This window comes from Lonchura striata, chromosome 5, assembly GCF_050655825.1.
Source record: "Lonchura striata isolate lonStrDom1 chromosome 5, ASM5065582v1, whole genome shotgun sequence".
Taxonomy (NCBI): domain Eukaryota; kingdom Metazoa; phylum Chordata; class Aves; order Passeriformes; family Estrildidae; genus Lonchura; species Lonchura striata.
This window is the reverse complement of record NC_140707.1, coordinates 61,096,559-61,117,862: the sequence shown is the minus strand read 5'-3', so window position 1 is coordinate 61,117,862 and position 21,304 is coordinate 61,096,559. Positions and strand designations below refer to the sequence as shown.

At 38.2% G+C, this 21,304-nt stretch overlaps 1 long non-coding RNA gene across 1 annotated transcript in view; it reads right to left on the bottom strand.

Moving 5' to 3' along the window:
- Positions 1-21,072, bottom strand: part of LOC110481157 (uncharacterized) — a 120,911-nt gene extending 99,839 nt beyond the window's left edge. The window contains exon 1 of the long non-coding RNA XR_002467216.3: positions 647-21,072. This is a non-coding gene — a long non-coding RNA (uncharacterized LOC110481157). The remainder of the gene's footprint in view (positions 1-646) is intronic.
- Between the last annotated feature and the right edge of the window lie 232 nt (positions 21,073-21,304).

Sequence of the window (21,304 nt, the reverse complement as noted above, 5' to 3'; positions counted from 1 at the left end):
CAAAAACATTGGCTGAATGTACTGTTATTCATTTTAGGGTCAGTATCTCATCCTCCCTGGACAGCTTTACACATAATAAAAGAACTAACATCCAGCAGAGTTGAAAGCCTTCAATAGATCAAGGATCAGGCTCACAGTTTTAGAATCTGTGCCTCAGCAAAGCATCTGTTTAACCCTACATATGCACTTTATTCCAGTTGAAGCATATGCCTAAATATTTATGTTATTGCAGACAGACTTCAGTGCATGCTCAAAGTTAAGATCACATCTAATTGCTCCATCAAATTGAAACACTGCTTAACCTACAGGATGCACAGGCTGTTAATGGATGATGTTATTTGAATAATCATCAATACAATGCTTTCCATTATTTTGATTTATGTATTGAAGCTACTATTATAAGCAAGCATCTCAGAAATACTATGCGAAGTTAACAGTACAATAATTAAGCCAGCCACTTATAAATACAAGGAAAAGAAGAATAAACTAAGAGAAAAAGGAATAAAAAATAGAGACTTTCAGATTAAACATCACTATTATGTTCACTGTAACACAGTAGATATTAAACTATATTAGGTGCCCTGTCTTTTTACCACTTAAAAAATGAATGAAAAGTAAAGTACAATATTACACACATTGTTCTTACCCATTATTATCTAACGATGTTCCATTCTTCTTAATTCAAGCATTTCTGGTGTTGTGTGCTTATCCCTCCTACTGTCAGTTGTATCCCTGTTAGTATTGTTTTCCTACAGTTTGTTACGGGATTCAACCAAAATTATATCTTCTGCTAGTAGGATCTTTTTTATCTTCTTCTTACCATTCCATTATAAATTTCATTATACTAATTTAAATCCACCTAACATGTTCTCTTCATATTCTAGATAACTGATTTGATTGATTTTATTTATGTGGAAGAACAATTTTGGTTTTGGTTTTTTAGGTTTTTTTTATCTTCCCACATTATTGTAGTCTGAGTCTTTTGTCTCTCGTATGTAGTATCTGATATATATTCTGCAACATTTGTGATCAAGTTTTGAAACAGCAGGTGTCAGATTCTCAGACAGAGTATAATAATCACAATAATTTGAAGAAAAACATTGAGCCTCATGGAACTGGTAATAAAGTCAGAGAACTAAATGTGTCATTTTTCAAGAGATGATGCTATTTACAAATAAATGCTTAATGAACCCAGATCTTGCATTTTTCTTTCACATGAGATTATGCACTATAGACAATCAGAATAATTTTATTTCTATTGTAACTTTTTCACTTTAACAGCACACAGTCCATCAGCAAATAAAAAAGGTACACATTGCCTTAGAGTTGTAGAAATAAGGTCTCTTAAACACCCATTGTAATAATTTTTACATTTGCTGTGAACATTTTTAATACACAGAAATAATTATCAATAAAAGTACTGTGATGAGAGTTATGGATCAATTATTTGCATATATTTTAATTTTGAAAATGGATTTTGCTGTTGAAGATAACATTAGCGCTTCTGTTAGGGAACAGTTTTATAATTAGGCAAATACTGTACCATAAAATTCTCATCACCATAGCAATGGTTTTTCATGGGGCATAAGTAAGTTGATAACAAAGGCAATACATTTACTACAGAGACTATTGTGGTTGAATAGTGTAAAGTTATAACTTCTAGTAAAGCACCTACTAACGTAAGAAATCATGGCACAGTCACACTACATATTGACATTAAGAGTAATTTTAATGAAAGACATTAATATTTTATATAGCGTCCTCCATACAAAGCATAATAACATCTCAGTGTCTTACAGCACAGTGTCTCATACACTGCATCTCATCTTGAAGGGTCATGAGTGTGCATGTGTATAGGAATCACTTCAACCACTCCTGAAATTCCTTTATTTATTTATATGTAGTGCTCTAATGTTAACCATTTCAGTATCTGAATTACTACGAATCTCTGAAGAGCAGAACAATTTTTTTAAAAAAAACCAGATTGCATCCCTAAACAACATTCAAATTCTGACAGCAAAAAAAGTTAGTCTATCCAACTGAGCTCCAGAACAGAAATTCAGGTTGGTAAAATGCAATTATCCCATTTGAAGTCAGGATTAACACTGGGGATGGTACTGTGGAAATTACTACAAGGCCTTTAATGTAGAAAAATAGCTCAAACTTTTGTATTATTTCTCCTTTTGACATTTGCTATAGCACACTCTATAGGAAACACAACTTTGTTTCTGATTTTAATGTTACCATGCTCTAAGGCACAAACTGGCTGCTTTTTCCCAAATGGTTCTCCCATCTGAGGAGAATATATATGCCTGCTCTGCTGAACTTGTGGTAGCAGAGTCCCTGTAAGGTGAAGACAACACAGAAATAATTATTTGCTTTGTACAAGTACTCAGAGACTTACGTGGGCTAGAGAGCAAGGAGAGCAATGCCTGTGAACATTTGGGGGTGCCACAAATAAGGACAGAGAGCCTCTCCCACTGATCTCAAATAGACCAGCATCATTAAATACTGGCAACCAGAAATAACAGCAGCTCCAAATCAAGAGTTCCTCTCAAACTTTGTTCCTCTGAGTCCTACCAATAAAGTGAACAAGGCTTAACTGTTCAGGGGAAATATTCATGGGCATATATGCTTAAAAAATGGTTTCAGGCATTGCAAGTAAACAGACATAGCATATTTCTAGAGTTGAGATGTTTAATCTCAGTGGAAACTCAATGCTTCAAAAAGTCCTGCATATAATCATTATAAGACCTGCATTAGTTATTGTCTACGCAACAATTAGATTAAATCTCTTGCTGGTGACTGGACTGTATTTGCATTAAAGTTTTCTTCTATTTTCATGAAATACAATCAGTGGCATATTTTGGAGAGAGCATAGACTGAGGTTTGCTGTATTGGTAAAATAGACATTTGTGATGATGTCCATTCAAGTTGAATAATACAATTTTTTTTCTAAAATAGCAATGGATTAAATGGAGAACTCTTGAATTAAAATCTGAAAATAAATGGTTCTGAGATTTGATAGAAGAGCCTGATAGCAAGAGCTATCATCTGCTGTTGAAAGTATGCCATCCTTCGTTACCTGACCATGTAATGACATGATGTCTGTTTTGAGACTGAAGTCACTGAGAACTGAGGTTACTTGGTAACAGGCCACTATGAGCTTCCCAGCTTTCAAATCTTCTGACAGCATCTTTTCATCATGCCTTATTTGAAAATTATTTTATATTTATGATTTCACAGAATCCCAGAATATGTGGACAGACTCTAATATATTTTTATCTTTCTTATATTGTGGTACCCAAAACTGCCCCCAGCATTCGAGGTGGGGCCACCCCAGTGCAGGACAGAGCAGGAAAATCTCCTCCCTGGCCCTGCTGTTGATGCTGGACCTGATGCACCCAGAAAAAATTTGAGCCTCCTGATTGCCAGGGCGCTGCTGACTCATATTCAACTTTCTGTCAACTAGGAGCCTCAGATTTGTGTTGTAGGTGCACAAAAACTTAAAATTATGGAGAATGGTTTTCCTTGAAATGATCCTCAAGGAATTTGTAAGTTACTGTGTTTTAGTTTTGCTTAAGCAAATTTAAATTTTTTATCACATGGGAGGATTTCAGGCATGTGTAGTACCTGTGTTAGTGACACACTTGCAAAATATCATCAAGAAAGGAATGGACTTGTTATGAAAGTAGACAACTGCTTGTGTATTGCATTTTTCTTCTGGTGCTTCTAAATCCCTTATATTTAAATTGAAACAAAGGATTGAGCCAATTTCTCTCATGTTGAGGTTTTGGTACATTGGCAAAAAATATTGGATGCATAAGGGATTCTTGAAGCACAATCCACATAAGGAATCCAGGCATACCATGGCTAATGGATTTTTTAAAAAGAAACACACTAATGTAAATTATCTCAAATAATTCTTTAAGTATTCTATTTAGAAGGCAGGAAATCACACAAGAAATTTTACAGCATACCACATAAGCAGGTTGACATTCTAAAAAAGACATGGTTTGCTTCAGCTCTGTGCCTTTTTATTTTCACATCTTATTACATTATGGTTTGAGATAAAAATCACACCTTGGGCATTTGAATACACTCAGTTTCACCTCCTCCCTCACAGGTGTCCCTTGAGGTACATTGTTATGTTACAGTATCACACTCCTTGTCATATCTTATTGCTTACTTGCAGATTGTGGTAATATTTTGAATACTGACAGAGTGGGCACAGCCTCTGAGCATCAGCACCAGTTTGCACTAATGTAATGTGCCACTGCACCAGTCCTAAAGACAACAAAAGCAAAAAAAAAAAAAATCTGCAAAAACATACTGAAGATCTGTAGCCCACTCTAGTATGTATCAATTTATCTATTTTTGGTATCACTGTGAGCAACGTCCTTGTCACCTTAGTGCTACTGCCAAGAAAACAATATGGACTGCATGAGAAACTTTTGGATTCATCAGCTGTTAGGGTTCAGTGCACTCACTGACAGACTCTGAGTCTCAGCCACTCTGCTGTGTGGCTGCTGTGGCTGGAGGAACAGCTGCAGTAGAGGAGGGAGAAGGTGTGATCTACCTCTATGGATATTTCCTGAGCAGAAAAAACCATTTCAGGCAAACCAAAGCTTGAAACAGGTTTCTCTGCAATGAGTGAGGAGGGAGAGGCAATTTCTGCTTCTTGCTGGGAAGGCCACACTGAAGGGATGCTGTGGTGGAGGTGGTGCTGGGGAACGTTGCCTGTTGTTGGTTAGTAGAATTGAAGAGGTGAGATTTCAGAAGGAAATCAGAGATTTGGGATGTCAAGCAAAGTACAAAAAAAAGAGGAGTTATAAAAATCTCTCCTGTAATTCAGGTACTTTATACCAAATGAAAGAATATAGTGATACAAGCATAAAGGTCAGAACAGTGTAAAAGAGAACTAAAACAAAAAATTTCCTACTGAAGAAATGACAGACACCAATCTTAAAGAGTCCTCATTGGATTTGGGTACAGCAGATGCTGTAACAGTTGAAATGGGCAATATGTAATGTGGAAAGACTGGCAGCAGCATCCTGGGATGTGTCCTTCATGTTGGCCCTCTCCTGTGGACAAAGATCTGATGACTGGGCTCTCAATGGCTCCAACCAGCAAAAACCATCAGATCCAGGATAGCAAATGTAGGAGTATCCTAGGTAAATGTAGCACAGCCTCTGTGACCTGTGTGACAGCCTGGACATACAGTTGCAATTTAAAAGGTGATGAGGATTGCCTCGGTGATTTTAAGGGTCTTTTCAGCCTTCAGAGCATTCTAGGAGCAAGAAGATTGCAGAAGTGCTTAAAATGATATATAGTCATAACCGAGATGGACTTCAAATGTGTAAGTGTTGGCAGCAGAAGGGGAAGTGTGATCGAAAAGATCACTTCAAATGAGCACTTCAGGGACATGAAAAAGCAGCTTCTATGGGACAGGAAAGAGGAAAGAAAGAATTTCAATTAGGAAAAAAAAAAGAGAAAAGTTGTCTGTCAAATCGTAAGAACGTTAATGGGCTTTAGCAGTATTGAAGCAAATCAAGTTTTGAAAATGGGCCAAATTTCTGAGCTGTTCAAACTCTAGGTAAAGTTTCTAATGCAGCTTATAAAAGGATAGTTGATTGGAGTGACCACATGGCTGGGATATGTGTGATTTTCTTCTTTCGAGCCCTTCAGAAATTGATTTCTACTTTTGATTCTACAATTGCAGTTGTTAGAATATCCATCAATGGGGTGAGCTGTCACAGAGAAGGACATAGTCTGGTCCACAGAGCATAGCAGAGATTTAGCTATATAGCTGCCAATTAATGCTGAAGGAGTTGTTAAGTTGGCTCTTCTGGGATAGCAAATATAAGCACAAGAAAAATCTAGTTGTGGAAAACATAATTTGCTTTTGTCTGGCTTTACACACATGTCCACAGTCATTTTGAGTTGGATTTTGCAAAGCCTATCTTTGTTACCTTGCACTTCTTTTTTTTTTCATAATCAATAGAATTAAAATATATTCAAATATTCAAATATACATTTTAAATATGTACATTTTCATCTGCCTGTGGTTTGATTTGTTTCAAAATAAACTTGGTACCCTTCAACCATCCAGGTTATAGTCAGGAGAGAAAGTATTGGCAGCGGTCATGAAGAAATTTGAGTAGGTGATAGAGACCCTAGAGACATCCCAGCCTCAGGTTTTACTGAATACATCTCCTGACAGTTGTGGGAATGTGTATTTTACTCTCCTGAGTAAGAGACCTCGTGCTCCTGTTCTTAATGAGAAAATGGAGTTCATATGATTACACTGCTAGCTCTCTACAAATTTAGGGCAACTGTCATTGAATAGTTTGTTAACTTAGCCAGCTTTATCCATTCTTCTTGGATGAAAGACACCCATACATGCCACAGTGGTGTGCTTTGGTTTGGATTTAAATGCTGTTGATGCCCATGCAAATAGCAAGCAGCTAAGGGCCCCTATTTATCAGAGAGCATGCTCTTGCCCAGACCTTGGGAGGCTTAGGTAGGTAGGTGACTCAACAGATGTGAGATGTGGGACTTCACACAGCAGACACAGCTCTTCTACCATTAACAAGAACACAGAAAAAAACAGGGCCCCACAAAGTTTAACCTGCTTGGCAACACTGCTTGGGGCAGGAACAAAGGTTCAGCTGTACTGTCAGAATCTGTCTTGACACTGTTACTTACTTCCAATTGTGGGAAATCATTTGAGTCTATCTGAAAGGTCAGAAAGGTGGCTCAGACCCTGCCCAGCACAAAAGGCAAAGTTTTAATTATTGCAAAAGCCCCTTCTTTCTTCATTTTCATTTTTTCTCTCTCAATCATACAATTTTTTTTTTCCCATTTTTGGGTCACACGTCTGCAGGCCACAGAGAGTTGAGAAGCAGCCTGGGAGATGAAGAGCTTATGGAAATGAGCTCTCCTCCTCCTCCTCCTCCTCATGCAGACTGCTAATCCTGATTCAACAAGATTTTTAATTCCCCGTCCGTGGCTGTGCAAACAATTTGCTGATCCCCAAGAGTTGTTCCAATCCAAGGCTGGAGTAACTCTCAGGTGCAGCTGTGAACAGGATTTTGGCTAAAGTCAAGTTCATAAATATTTGCCTAATATACCAGACTCTTTAAGCACCAAATAAAACAGGCCCAGGCTGGAGAGGGAATTGGGAGAGGCAGAAGGAGGAAGAAAAATATACCCCAAAGTTTTTAAACACTCATTTAAATACTTTTCAGTACTGCTGATATTTTATGTAACACTGTCTTTATTTATGTATTTATATATTTTACTTTGATGGGGGATTATTTTTCTCACTGCAGTTTCCTTTTGATTGATGCAGTGTGCCTGCTCACTTTCAGATATGGTTGGAGAAGAAGCAGCATAAGTTGGGTGACTGTATTTAAAATGGGTCATACGGAATGGTTCTAAACTTTAATATTTCACATAGACATTTAGTTTTACAAGTAATTTATTTTCTGAGATGCAAGTTTCTGCCTGGACAGTGTTGATTTTGAATAACTTGATGTTCATTTCCCACTTCTGCATATTAATATTATTTGGACAGTGAAGTCTCAAAATACCTTATTGCTGCTGAATTCTGTAATAGCCATTAAGAAAATAAAGTGAACTCCTTTATATCAAGATATTGTTTTTCCTTGCGATGCTTTTCACCAATATATTCTTCAACAAGAAAAACAGCAGCATCTATTATATGAGACAACTCTGTTAATCATGAGAAACATAAGATATAAAATGGAATAATTTGTAAAATTGTGAAGGTTTCCCAGTTAAAATATGTACAGCTTGTTTCAGAATGACAGTTTATATAAATGAATATTCCTCCATCAACTTTAAATCAACTTTGCTAATTTACACCCTTTGAGAATCCTTCTCTTCCCTGATGCAATTTTTTTTAATTTTGGCAAACAAAAACTCTCATTTTAAATCAATGCCTCTGAAAGCTACAATCTTAGTAAGAAGAAAAACATGCAAACAAAATTCCTCACTTCAAGTCCTTGAAGAGAGTTGACATCTCTCTTTGATTGCAGTATGTTTAATTGAACTTCTGAGTGATTCTTCAGAAAAGAACAGACCAAGCATATTTAGACTTATCACTGAGATACTTATTTTTGAAGACAAATCTCAGCAGATTTTGAACCAGGACAAAAAAAAAAAAAAAGATGTTGAATTCAATAATCCTTATTGTACTAGAATTTTTTAAGAGGAGTATTTAACCATAGCAAAAATGTGCCTGTAAATCAAAAGCGTCCAGAAATTTATTAATCAACATTATGCCACCAAACAGATATATCTAGAAAATATTTATTTAAGAATTTCACAGAAGTGCTGGGAGAAGAAAAATATGCTTCCGACACTTATATCTGTTACATTTAAACCTTGATTATGCATTCTTAATATTGCCAATTCTTTTGAGTTTAAATTTCAAATATACTTGGATATAGAAATAATTGTGACGTCCACTGTCTCAACATGGACTGGATCAGTGATCATACTTAGTATACATAACATTGCTTAACAAAAATTATTATTATTTTATTAGATCTGGAAATATTAAAAGGTCATAAATGCATATTAGTCAATATTTCACTTGCTTGCTTTTTAAGCTAGTAGGAGTATTGTGGTTTTTATTTTAAAAAATCATTACTGATGATTAAACATTTATTGTGATTTGACCTTGGTATCTTTGGGGAAAAAAGTGATTCTGGGACCTGGTTGAGTAATGAAAAGTGGTTTCCATGGAAATCTAAGTAAAGAGGAGTCAGGTTACATCTGTCTAATTCCTGTCATGGCTTTGGAATTGGTATGAATTGGTAAAAGCTCTAGGTTAATGTAAGGTTGAGTTCATATCTTTCAACAGCATAAACTTGATCTGTAATGTTTTAATGGTCATATGATTCTCTGGAAAAACCTTCACCAATACCATATTGATGTTTCGTGGAATAAAATTATATAAAAAAATAAAATACATGTCATACTTACATAGAAATGACATAGCTCATTATCATAAATTGTCAAATACTTAACAGGTATCTATAGAAATTCTAGCACTCATCATGGATTCACGTGTTTGGAGTTTTTTTTGAAGGAAAACATTTTATTTTTTCTTTCTGGGGGAATGTGACTGTGAAAAGTCACCTTCCTTGTTACTAGTGACTCTCAGTTTTCAAGCTGGTGTAATCCTTGAGCAGGCTGCAGAAAGCCAAATGCAGACCTGTTGATTTCTTCTTTGGTAGTTTATGAGGCCAAACTTTTCATGCACCAATAAATAGAACTGTTCCTGCTAAGTCACATGAGAAAAATGAATGAGACTTGGCCTCCCATTAATGAAAGATGTCACATTAAGTAGTGTAAAATATGTGGCAGGGAGTTTGAAATTCATGGGAGCATATGGAGCAATGAACACATTGCAAATATCCCTTCCCAGGTTCCTGCTTTGATTCTGATTCTGTATCTTTTTTATAATCTGAATTGCCACATCCCTTCTGGATAAGAGAAGAGAGAGCCCCTCTGATCACCAGGCTCACACTGCACTGATCTTCATCCAGAAGAATTCGACAGCTTTGTTTCTCCTACTGGGAGGTTTGTGTTTCAGAACTGGTGTTTCTCAGCTAAAATAGCACTGAAGACTTCTGTGGAGAATACTTTACTTTCTCGAACTTCCATGAAGAACTACTTACTCCTTACTGCTTTTCTTTTTTCAGGAGTTTTTTTCAATCTGGTTTCTGACCAGGGTAATCATCTCAGTAGTGAGGTTTTACCCTAAGGGCTCTGATACCAATAATACCCGTGAAGTTCATCTCATTGTGCATTATTGTGTTTTGCCCTGTGTATTGGGTCTGGCTGAGACAGATACAATTATTTTTCCCCATAGCAGCCCTCAAATGCTGTGATTTGCATTTGTAGCTGGAAAAGTGATCAACATGAGTGTTTTGGCTACTGCTGAGGAGTGCTCCAGCAGCTTCAATGCTCTGTCTCCAACATTTCAACCCCCAGCTCTGCCAGTAGACTGAGAGTGGGAAATCTAAATACATGTGCTGCAGCCCCGCTGCCTGGCAAGTGGCCGGACATCACATGCTGATGGGAAAAAGAGAATAAAATCTTTGTTTCATTCTTTCTGGAAGCAAAACCATTGACTTTTACTTTACTAACCTGCCTTATCTCAATTTACGAGTTTTTCCCATAATAGTTTCTGTCCCTTTTCCAGATGAGAAGGGGAAGTTATAGAGCAGTTTGTTGGGAACCTAGAATCCAGCCAAGGTCAACCCATCTCACCCTGATCAATTTACTATGCTGCTTTTGACAGGAGTTTTGCTGCCACTGCAGTGACTTGGAAGGTTATTCTAGACTTCTCTTCCTATCCACCACCATCTGTAGTTTTGACCTATTTTTTTGAATAATTATCTGGTAAGATTGAGTGTCCTTTTTATTGCTTCTCTTTGCTTTACAAAATTAAAAGCCTCTTTGGGGTTTTCTAAATTTCTTGGTAGCTCAGGAGCTGCCATCATTTAGCCAACATTTCTGACTTCCCCCAAATCATCTTCATAATCAAACTACACAAGGTTTAACTTGAATCACAGAATAATGTTGGTTGGAAGGAATGTCTGGAGGTCATCTGGTCCAAATTACTGGTCAAAACTGAACTAATTTTGATAAATTTGAATTCTCAGGGTATTGCTCTATATTCTAGGACCATAAGCTTTGTACATCTAATAAAGTTAGGAGACATAAATTAAGATGGAGTTAAAACAGTGTATACTCTGCAAAGGTGCTTGGGAACATATAGCAATCCTTTTTCTACCTGCATATTAGATAATTGCTGCCAAATGAACCTAACTGTGTGGTGAATATATCCCATTTCCCTGCTTCTAATAATATCTCTAAACATGGAACTCCAGTGATTGTTTTGGTCAAGAAAGTGATGTTCGAGATCCCTGATGATTCATAAATCTCTATAGGATTGAGTGACATCTTAAGAATTCAAAACAAAAAATCTAAACAAACCAAATCCAAAACCAAACAAACTAAAAAAGAAAACAAAGAGCCATCCTTATGCCTCTTCTATGGCTTTGGAAATCAGGGCACTTATTTAACTGCTAACTGTAAGCACCCACATTTGAAAATACAGGTCATAACTCGATAAGAAAAGTGATACAAATCTCATTTGCTAGAGTTATAATGTGCTAGGCAAACAGTACACCCCCAAAATGAAGCCATCTGCTTAAATAAGCTGTCCATGGATTGTGTCTCTCTACACATATTTTTGTGATCCCACTGAGGGCAATGCATTTCCATAGCTGGCACAAATCAGTGTTTTTCTCTGTGAGCCACCCAAATTTGAAAGATCTCTGTCCCAGCTTCCATTCTGATTTAAAACAATTATACAGTTTCCTGATGTTTTGGGACCTGTTAGATTTCATTATAATTTTTGTCCCCATTTTGTTACTTTCTCAGGTAATACACTACAAATAAAACTACAAATAATATTCAGGTTGTGCCACCTTGGAGAAAGCTTTCACAAAACATCACAGAGGAAACAGGCACAGATAAAACCTGTGAAGAAAATACAGTAGGATGTACATACACTTCTCCCACTCATTGTTTGCAATTTGCACCATTTTTTGCCAGTGTTTGTAGGCAGACCTAGAAAACAAGCCACTGCATAACTGCAAAACATAACCTTGGGACTGAAGCTACTGAAGAGCTCATGACTCCACCTCCTCAGCTTTACTTCCTGATGGAGAGTGCAATTCTACCATTGTCCAGGATTTTTATGCAATCTCCATGGCCATCCATGTAGAAAAGCTTCAAGCCGGCTCTAGGGAGTGCTTTATCAACTGACACAATTACAATGGGTAGCAGACTGGATGCTACTCCATTCCCCAGTGTACCCAGTGCCTTGTGGTGGCAATGAAGCTCAAATCCATTAACTCTAGTTTGGGCAAAATTGGGATGTAATGTGGCTGTCCCACCTTTCAGAGGAATGTCCTCTCTCTTCCCCTTCTTTTGTCTGGACAATCATGAAAAAGTCCCATTCAGTTCTTGTGCTGAGAGTTCGTAAATTATGCAGACCAGGTTATAATAAAATATAATGCTTAAACCCAAGCATATTCATTTTCAGTGGTACACATCTTGAGGGAATAGTTGTTTGTTGTTTTGGTAAGGACTGTAATTATGATGTGTTGTGAATTCTCCATCCAAGAAAGTTTTTTTGTTTTCATTTTTTTAGCATTTAATTTGTGAAAGACCTCAGTCCTTTTGTGTATGTTAGATGATCACAATATCCCTTTCTGACCTTGAAATCCAAAGTCTTGATTGAGGACTACAGAATGCTGGCCTGGAGCAAGACCATTTCTATTACCTTCTCTAATACTTCTCTTGCTGGATGCACCATGCCCACATGCTAGAGAATATTTTCTTTCATTTGACACTTCTGCAAATTATGGAATTATCACCTCAGCTCACAGGTTCATGACAGCAATTGCAGGAGGAAGGAAAAAAAAATTTAGCTCAATTGCATATGTGATTTTTTTTATCAATCTAGACTTAGGTGTGCAGGGATCTTATGCTCATCAAGTATATTCAAGTATTCATTTTAGTACTGGCACTTTACAGAGCTAATTTTCCTTGTCATAGACAGTAAAAGCAATTTTACAATGTAAACATTTGATTCACTTTCATTGTGCAGACTGTATTTTTCTTAACCCCACATTCTTAAAAACACCTTAATTTCAATGGAAACTGTATGCATTTGCATAAAGACTGAGGTCAATTCTCTCCATTGGTGCAGTCTTGTTGCTCCCAGTGGCACTAATGGGAGTTAAACATGTTCATCAAGGGGTTAGTATTCAATTGATGGGTTGAACTCACAAATTGTTTGGTAAGTCCCTGTACTCATCCTCTTTGGTATATCTATGTAAGTATGAAGAGGTATTTAATTAAAAAGAAAAACCATATTTCTACCATTTGCTATTCAACCCTACATTTCAATCTAATGCACTATGTAAGAGATTTATTTATGGAGCAGTTGCCCTTTAATGGAAGCTAAAAATTTGTCTTAAACTGACCTTATCCTGGTTCATATTACAGAAACCATTAGCTTGCATTATCACTGGTTTGCTGTGAAAAGGCTCTGGGGCTTTTACAAGAATTCCCTATGCTCCCCCTGTCTCTCTGTGTCTCTTTGACATTATGCCACCCCATTGTTTAGAAATTAAAATATTCAGTATTCCTTGCACTGTATACAAACAAATGAGTGTTCATGCAACCCATATGAAATAATAGTGTTGACCTTGTTAATAAAAAGATATCCTCCATCTAAGACTAACTTCCTACTGCAGTAGAGAGCCACTAAGTTCTTACCTGTCATATAGATATAAATAAGGGAATAACTTAGGCAAACTTCTTTTGCAAAATCTGTATTGCAGTGTTAGCAGACACTTCTTATCTGTGGTAAATGCTGTATCGTGCCTGCCACCCTTGTGTTCATCCTGTATTCATGCAGAAAGAGATTCAGAAAAACTAATATCTGTGTTTGTAAAACAGACCCTGGGATGCTGCTCTGAGCCACCTCATCACAGCCAGCCCTGGGTGCTCTGCAGAGTAGAAGTGACTCCTGTATTCCCATATAAAGAAAGATCTGATTCTAGGGTTCTTCCTGGAAATATTCTGTGTTTTTGGTTGTCTGGACTCTTCCACCTTGTAAGATTTATTCATGGATGGACAAGAGTCTGTTTGCATTGAATATTCTGCAAGGAATCATCTATGAAGGATTGTATAGAAGGGTTGTGTTGCTTCCAACCATATGCCAGCACAGTCTCTCTTTCTCATAAGAGCAGACTGTAATTTGGGTAATAACATCTTTTCCTCAGTGAACAATTCTTCTTTTGGGTCAAGTTCAGACCAGTGCAGAGGCCTCAAGAACTTAATTGGTGCACAGGGTCTTTCCTATGGCTCTTCAAATAGTGCTGGATTTCACCCTTAATGAAGTATTGAGTGGGCTGCCTATGAGTCTCAGTGGAAAATGTATTGGTGTGCTCTGGCACTATTGCTCCCACTTTATGTAAACCCATTCCAGCTTGCTCCATGCTTCTGGCTTGGTGCCTAGCTTTGCAGACAAATGTCAACCTGCCAAATATCTTCCATTTGCATTCCAGCCCATTTCAGACACCATCCAAACCAAACAAAAAATAACCAAACAAAAAAAAAAAAAAAAAAAAAAAAAGAAAAAAAAAAAGAAAAACCAGGGAAAAAAAAAGTAAGGGGAGAGGCAGTGACTTGTCGAATTTCCTTCCTTGATCCCTTAGGGGAAAGAATTATTACTGAGTGTTGTTGCACAGGAACCACCGTGAAGAATACGTGAATGGGAGGGTGGGAAAGAGATAGAAAAAATGCCTTTAAATCATAAAACTGTCAGTGAGCTTAAAAACATAGAGCAACATTTCAGTCTCAAAGCCAATGTAGGAACTGTTGTACATGTTATGGTTTCTCAGGGATTTACTCAAGGCTATACCTTTTTCTTTCTGCAGTCATCAGGTACCAGGCACAGTTTTTGATGGACAAATTAATAGAATCAGGGGAAAATTTATTTCTTAATATATGAACATATTGTAATGTGTAGAGTATTATTTTGTGAATATGAAAGGGCTTTCAAGCACTGAGTACTGTAAACTAATAGCTGTACTGTTTCTGCTTAAGACAGGCTCTTTAAAGTGTAATTCTCAGGAGAAACTAATTCATATGTTCTAAATAGTCCTCTTGAGCAGCTCAGCTGACTAGATAAGGAATTGAGGGAGACCAGTTTCCTAACTGAAATAGCTAGGGTTTACCACCGGGGAAAAGAACCTAAGAGCCTCACTCAACTTTCCAGTAGAAGGAGGAATAAATGGTACTGCAGGTTGTGGCTGCATACATTATGTCTGACAACCAAATGCAAACAGAAGACATTTGTCAGGGTTTAGAGCTGGCACAGTGCACCATGCTGGTTATCTCTGAGCTGAACAAACTAGAGAACTGGACAGCTGTGGGGGTGAACCACTGATACATGCTGTAGTTGCTTTCATGGCTGGGCATTTGATAAGAAACAAAGCTGCTAACTCTTGAAATGACCTTTTACACATGTCCTGCATGTACAGGGAGCTGCTTGTGAGAAGGCAGCTGGAACTTATGCTGTTGTGTGAAGATGAAGATGCAGGCAGCAAGATAACCTGTCTCAGCTCCCTGCAATATACCCTGCTTTGCATTTTCTTCCTAAGCACCAGTTCTACCTAGATGCTTTCACTGTTGAACTGATGGGATGGCGATCCTGTTCAAGTCCCTTATGTTTCTGAAAATACAGTGATAACCAGGAAAGAAACTCCTGAGTGGATTTGGTCCATTCTTAGTAGCTTTTAGTACACCCTATGTAAAACCTCATAGGATCTTCTTCTAAAGGAGAGCCACACAACTTTGTCTCACAGATAGGCTGCTGAGAGCCCTCACAAATTTATCACTTAGCCTCTACCCACATGAAAAAGCTCCCTGTTAATCACTGCCCTTTTTCAAACTTTACTCTGATAATTAAAATATTACCATCAGGAAAAGACTGCATCACCTCAGACCACTGCAAGTAAAGATGATTATGTTATAAACTGACATCGCAGATGCTGAACAAAAGCCACATGCCACCAACAGCTAAACAAACTGACTTTGTGCTTAAAAGCATCATAACACATGCATAATTAGCTAATTAAGCTACAAAATAAATAATTATCCAGTGTAAGAGTAAGAGGAGGAAAGAGAAGAAGGGTTGAAAGGTTACACAGAGACATATTTTTTTCCTTTGGAAAGATAACTAAATCTTTCCACCAGGAGCTCACTAGCTCTATTTGTGATTTTCATTTAGGACTGCCTACTGAATGGTTGCTAATTACATGTATCCACTGGAAATGGCAGTGGCTGTTAGCTGTGATCTTGCTGGGTGATGAACAGTCTGCCTCGTCCACCCTCGCTGCAGATTATTTCTTCCTTGAGAAATTGCATAGGAGCACATAAGAGCAAAGAGGTGCCTGGCTGTGCCTCAGGAGATGGCTGCTTATGGCTTGCTCCTCCCCAGCTTCCCTGGGTGGTCTTTGGCAGGTGACCCAGGGCTAGATTCAGGCGAGGACAGGGAGATTTTGAGTCCTGTGAGAACAACTTTCCAGCCTCCACTCATCTGCCACCTCCCCAGTGTTTCTTCTGTTGGGATGAGAAGATCCCCTAGCGCCTCTAGGTCTGGGCATGCCACCAAGTGTCTTAGTCCCAGGAGCTCAGTCCTTAATTTAAGTCTGGCTGGGATCTACAGATGAGGTACTATTTCATGTGTGGTCCCCTCAGGGGCTCAATCTGCCAGGCGACCTCAGAGTGTGCACAGCCACCAGAAGAGCAGAGCTACCAGTCCCACAGTGAACCCATAGCTTGGGACCAGGAGAATTTAATGGGGTTTCCTGCTCTGCCTGAGAGCCTTTGATTCCCTCCTCACTAAAACCGGGGCAAAGGGAGAGGTGCTCTCCCCATCTTTGCTGTGGAAGCTGTTCCACTTTGCATCAAAGAATTGAAGATTCATTAGAAAGAGATAGGGAGGCAGCAAGACCGAGCATGACTCTGGCGGTTTGGGGCCCTCACCTGGAAGGGAAGGGCGCAGACCCAGGCTGCTATCCCTGTCCTAATAACTATTTAAGTATCTTATCCAATGGCTGTTTAATATAAATCATGTAAACACATTGAAACAGGAGACTGGAGCCCAGGTACCCTTCCTTCCAGGTGAGTGCCCTGACTTGTAGGGTAGAGATTCATGCTCAGTCTTGCTTTCCCTCTTTGGCCAAATGACTCTCTAGATGTTTCTTGCAAAGTGAAACTGATTTGGAAGGAGGGACTGAAGACTCCCACAACAACTTCCAAGTCAGGAGCAGCAGGGATACAGAGATTCTCCAAAGATGGCAGCATCTCCCAGCTGAAGTGTGAGTGCTGTGACCCTGTCTTGCACAGGAATAGCCAGCCAGGGAAAGAAAACAATGTGGGGAATCCCTGCTCTCTCCCTCTTCCCTTCTAAGGAAGTGTGCCTAATCCCAGGGGAAAGATTGACTTTGTCCTAAATAAAGCCATGTAAAACCCTGAAGAGGGTGACTCTGTTTCCTAACACTGCAGTTTCAGGTGAGAACATCATATGAAAGCTATGTTATGGCATGAGCACCAAAAAATGTACCATTAAGCCACCAGATACTGCAAAACTGATTTTGCCTTGCACAAACACTCCTTCAACTCCTTGTGCCTCAGTTTCTCATGAACATATTTCTCCCACTTTTCATAAAGCCTGTTAGTGTCTACCTCTCTTACAGTGAAGATGCACATCTTCTAGTTGTGCAAAATGTTCCTTTCAATCAAAGATTTCAATGTATTTTCAGAAATGATAAAAAATATTAGTAACAAAGAATTCTCTCCTCAAAGTAAAATTCCCAGAAATAGGTAACAGAGGGCATGTTTGGGACTTTTGTTTCAATACAGGACAGTACTCAAGCTTAAGTTAGATTCAGTGAAAGAATATCTGACCCTAAAGATTTGTTGGCTGATCCATAATCACCAGCCTGAGGCTGCTAACCTAAATTATCTTCTTCCAGCACTTATTTTGATTTGGCCTAAATGAATTGACTCTACGATAAATAGATGCATATGGAAACATAAGTTTCTCTTAATAAAATAGGGTACTAAAATATTATGGCAAAATGTTTGTCTGGGTAGTGAGATCATACGCTTGCCTAGATTCATTCACTTGAGTACTGAATATTTTCTCAAATATCCCCTAGTGCATATCTGGCAAGATCTCAAAACATTCTTAAAGCAAATTGTCTTTGGTCAATAAATACCAGAACAGAAGTGTCCTAGAGAAGAAGATTTATGATATGAGCAATACAAACACACCCATAAATCAGAACAGGAACGCTTTCAGGTAGCACAGTCGGCATTTATGCAAATCACAGTAAAGGCAGAAATACACATATAGGACTTTTAACCGATGACTTACCCTTCAGTATCTCACATTAACTAAATAAAAACCCAGAATTTTCTTAGGGAACAAAACACATGCAACTGCCAGAGATTGTTACTACCTTAATCATATTGTTTTACCTGTAGATAATAATTTGCTTCTTCCTTATTTTCCCTGAGTTGGTGAATTGGATGTTGCAGATTTGTAATTAGAACATCAATAAATTTCAAGGTATTGCAGTCTTAATTCATTACAAGTCTGCATTTTCTGAAGAGAAAACTAAAGTACTGGCATTGGCAGTAAAATGCCTGTTGCCCATTTTTCCCCTGGGGTGCCTCAGCTCTCCTAGTCTGGCAGGTAGATTTAGAGCAGGTCAGGAAGTGCAACAAGAATGGGTGTGTGGGGGTAGGAGCAGCAGATCATTACCAACAAAGGGAATTGGTGCTGCAAGGGAAACAAGGCAATGCACGAGGTATGTAGTGACTGGCCCGATTGTGGTGAGAAACAATTCACAAAAACACAAAAACTCCAAGAAGAACTCAGCAGCCCATCAGGACACAAGGGAGATTAAAGCAGGTGTGCATATTAATGCCTGAGACATATAAGCAAAGGGACCAGATAACTGACTTTTCACTTCCAGCAGCTCTCACAATCCCCTAATTCTTGTGCTATCACCATGTGATACATGGTTTTGAAGCAGAACACAGTCACATGGCAGCCCTATATTTTACTGCTTGTGGGTAATTTTCTTGTCCTGTCAGAATCAAGTAACTTTGCCTTTGCTATCAATGTGTGGTCTAATGCATATATCATGTCAGTGCTGCACCAAGCTGACACACGCATTAGGTGCACTGACAGTAAACAGGAAGTAATCCAAAGTTATTAGGCAGGAAAAATATAAAGAATCCTGTAAGCTCTTACATTGCAAAGCTATCAGCAACTCCGAGATTTTTTCCTTGTTGTTTCTCAGTGTTGAAGACTATACATATACAAATTAAAAAGCTTTGTTTTTAAAATCTGCAAAAGAAGAAACAGCTACAAATCCTGATGCTGAAAAAAGTAGGCTCTAGGTGAATTCTCACTTCATTGAAGCTGGTGTCAAAACACCCATTGACTGTCCTAAATCTGGCACTGATTAATGATTTTACTTTGGAAAAGGATTAGAATTCACATTTTGCAGGCTTCCATATTCTCCCTGTCTGGTAACTTTTCACAGCTGGAAACTGCATTCTTACTCTAAAACTGGTTATAAAGTTACTGCTGTTTTATCTGTAATCAACTATTTTTCTTCCCTTTCAGACCACTGTATAACTGTACAACTTTAAGCAATTGTTGCTGGAAGGTGCTCCAGCCCTGTAAATATCAAATTACCTGAAAATTTGTCTCTGTACCTCCTTCAGAATTAAGTAAATAGTCTTTAATTTTCCAAGAGCCAGTCCTGGAAGGCATTTGTGAAAGCCATTGTGACAAGGTAAGGGTGGATAAGTCCTATGGCATTTGAAGGAAGAAAGATGAGACGAGGAAAAGCAGTAATCTTCAGGCAAATAAAAGGTAGAAGATTTGGCTGTCCCTGTAGGCACTTAGGTGTTGCCTGTCACCACCAGATCTTTCAAAAGGTAGCTTAAAGAAAAAGAATCGGAAATCTTTAGGCTCTTATTCAGGAACACTAAAATTAAGAGAGATTATTGCCCTACAGTTCTTTGAGGACAGAAAGATATTTTTATGAGGAAAGACAGCTTTTAACTTTAACAACACCATTATTCAATGGTGCAAAATCTTGTACCACATTTTAGACAGGCCAGGAGGTTTTTGTAAAATAAATTCCCTTTCTTAGGATCTTGATGCCTTGGTGATCAAATCAATACAATAGTCAGACAGGAAAACATAAAAAAAGTAAAACATAAAAAAGTAAACAGTTTAGAAATTAGGAAACACAGACTATTTTTTCAAATATCTAAACATCTATATTCCCTTACATTACCTAAAGTTCCTTCAAAAATTATTATTATTGAAAACAGACTTCCCTAGTCTGAAGTCCTGAGTTTTAAAAGTCCATTGGATGATTATTAAAGACACATTTTTTATACTGAAAAGTCTCCTTTTTGTGTGTAAGAAGGTGTGGGAATACATTTTGTGCTTGTGTAGTTGAGACCTGGACTGAAAAATAGTCATGTGCTGCCAGCAATCCATGTGAGTTAGGTCAGATTTTAATCTCTTTGTACAGAGGCCATGTTTTTTTATCTGGTAGTGCCTACTTCACTTCACGTGGTGGGGTAGGGTAATCAGATAGGGTATCTTTAATCTGAGATCTAATACATCTGCATGTAGGACATTTTCCATATTAGCAGCTTTTGTAAAGGACCCTTTTCCTCTCTGGAACCTCTGAAGCCTGTATTATATCATTCACACCATGTCTGCAGGAGAAGGTCAGGTATAGACTATGCAAAGACAATCTGATAGTGGTGAATTTGAGACAGAATGGGCAGCAACCCAGCCAAGAAACACAAGAAAATTAAATCAGAGTAAAACTTGTTTCCATTCCAGCCTTGGGCAAAGCACATTGCCCATGGTATCCATGAGATTAAGGATACCTTGCATGCTGCAGGATGTTTGAAGCACTTGTGGAAAAATATGGAGCAGGGGCAAGTTTTAGTATCCTCCCTAAAGCTATGGTAGGATTCACAACTTACAGGTGAACTTGAGTGTTAATTTGAGGGCTGTGAAGTGGGTGTCCTCTTATCTGAAGTTCAGCCAAATCATAATAAGCTGGAAATTCCAGTGACTTTAAGCCCTCACAGCATTCCTGCTATTAGCATTTTACCACAGTGGACTACTTCAAAAAACTAAAAATATCCAAAACCCCCTTCAAATCCCACTGAACTCTGTTGGAGAAAAGGCCTGAGTGAATAACAATGCTTTGGGTTCATTTTGAGTTAAGGCATGGTATGATTCTCATTACAGTTAGGTCTGGGCAAACTGGTTCAAGTAAATGATCCTGTGTTTCCAGCTTTGCAAGCTCTTGGAAATAGTTTAGCTTCCTCCCCCCCCGCCCCCCCCCCCCCCCCCCCTTCCCTAAATTTAGTTTAAAAAAAAAAAAAGAAGGAAAAAGAAAAAGCTGTACTCATGGCTGGAGACACTTTCATGCCAACTTTCACCCTGGAGCAAATTTTTCATGCCTGAGTTATAAAAACCTCAGAGAAATAAGTGCTGATATGTAAGGTAAACATCAGAAGACCTTGAACTACAATTTTGCAAGGGGTGTTGTGAACC